The sequence below is a fragment of the Rousettus aegyptiacus genome, unplaced genomic scaffold (assembly GCF_014176215.1).
Source record: "Rousettus aegyptiacus isolate mRouAeg1 unplaced genomic scaffold, mRouAeg1.p scaffold_m13_p_3, whole genome shotgun sequence".
NCBI classification, from domain to species: domain Eukaryota; kingdom Metazoa; phylum Chordata; class Mammalia; order Chiroptera; family Pteropodidae; genus Rousettus; species Rousettus aegyptiacus.
In genome coordinates, this window is record NW_023416306.1 from 21,021,069 (window position 1) to 21,022,609 (window position 1,541).

The window sequence follows — 1,541 nt, forward strand, 5'->3', positions numbered from 1 at the left end:
CCTGCCCAGATAATCCAGGATAATCTCTCTGGCTCAGAATCTTTAACTTAATCATGTCTGCAAATTCTCACTTGCTGTGTAAGGTAACATTCACAAATTCTGAGGATTAGGGCTTGATTTTTTTTTTTTTTGTGGGGTATAGCAGAGGGAAAACTATTTGGCCTATTACATCCATGTTTTGGATGTTTCACAATCTAACTAATTTTACTTTCAATTCTTTATTTTAAATATTATAACCAGTGCTTTAATGAGTCTCCTTATAAATGAAAACAATTTTTTTATGAGTTACTCTGATGATTTCCTCAGTGTAAATTCCTAGAAGTGGAGTTATTGGGTAAGAACATTTTGAGGACTTTTGATTTTTCTTGCCAAATTCCCCTGCAGAAAGATTTTGTAAATGTTTGACTCCACAAACTAAGGAGTCTACCCTCACCAGTATTCTTCTTATTTCTCATTTTTTGGGGTCAATTTGATAGCTAAAAATGGTGTCTTCTCTATGTTTTGATTACTAGCAGGCTGAACATTTGTTATGTTTATTGACCAAATACATTTCTTCTTATGTGACATAAATTTTCATTGTCTTTTATACAGGATCATGTCAAAAACTGAGAAGTTTACAGACAGATGTGTCTGGGTTTGTTATTGTTGCTGTTGTTTGTTCATTTTTGTTTGGCTGTGTGACCCTGTGCAAATAATGCAATCATCCTTTGTTTCAGTATTCTCACTTTATACACATGAGTAAAAACACTAACTCTACAGTGTAGGATGTAGACAAGATGATCGGTACAAAGCAGCTGGAGGAATGATTGTACTTCATGAGAATGGGCTGTTGTCTTGCTGCCATTATGATTATGCTAATGAGTATTAGGGGAAAGGGATTTGTAAGACGTATTTTAATATATTTTTTGAAAATATTAAACCCTTGGTCTACGGCCATGCTACCCTGAACATGCCCAATCCTGTCTGATCTCGGAAGCTAAGCAGGGTCAGGACTGGTTAGTACTTGGCTGGGAGACCACCTAGGAAGACCAGGTGCTGTAGGCGTAAAACAACAAAAAAAAATAAACCCTTGTTTATATTTGTAGAAAATACTTTTCCAACTTCTTATTTCTCGTCTACTTTTTTATACATTTTGTATAAAACTGTCTAGAATTTTGTGAGTGGTATGTTATTATTTGTGATTTCTCTCTTATTTATTTTATATTTGGAAGTTATGCCCTATTTTCAATATAATTTAAATAGTTACTGTTGCTTTTTTAAATAATCATTTTTTTCGTTTTACACATATTTATACAACATGTAGAATTTGAATTGGTGGGTGTGTGAAATGAGGATCAAATCAGATTTATTTCCCCCAGATTTTTAGCCACATTCCCCAGTGTCAGTTGATAAATATTATACCTTTTCTGCATGGAATTTTTCTGTTTCTACTATTGTCATGTATTAAGTTCTATAGTATTTTAAGATTGTTCTAGAACTTTCTGTTACATTCTGTTGATACAACTGTATAGTCATATGACAGTATGGTTCTGTCTCAATGA

At 33.2% G+C, this 1,541-nt stretch overlaps 1 pseudogene; it reads left to right on the forward strand.

Moving 5' to 3' along the window:
- Positions 1 to 925: 925 nt before the first annotated feature.
- LOC118601132 lies at positions 926 to 1,044 on the forward strand (annotated as a pseudogene).
- Positions 1,045 to 1,541: the final 497 nt, after the last annotated feature.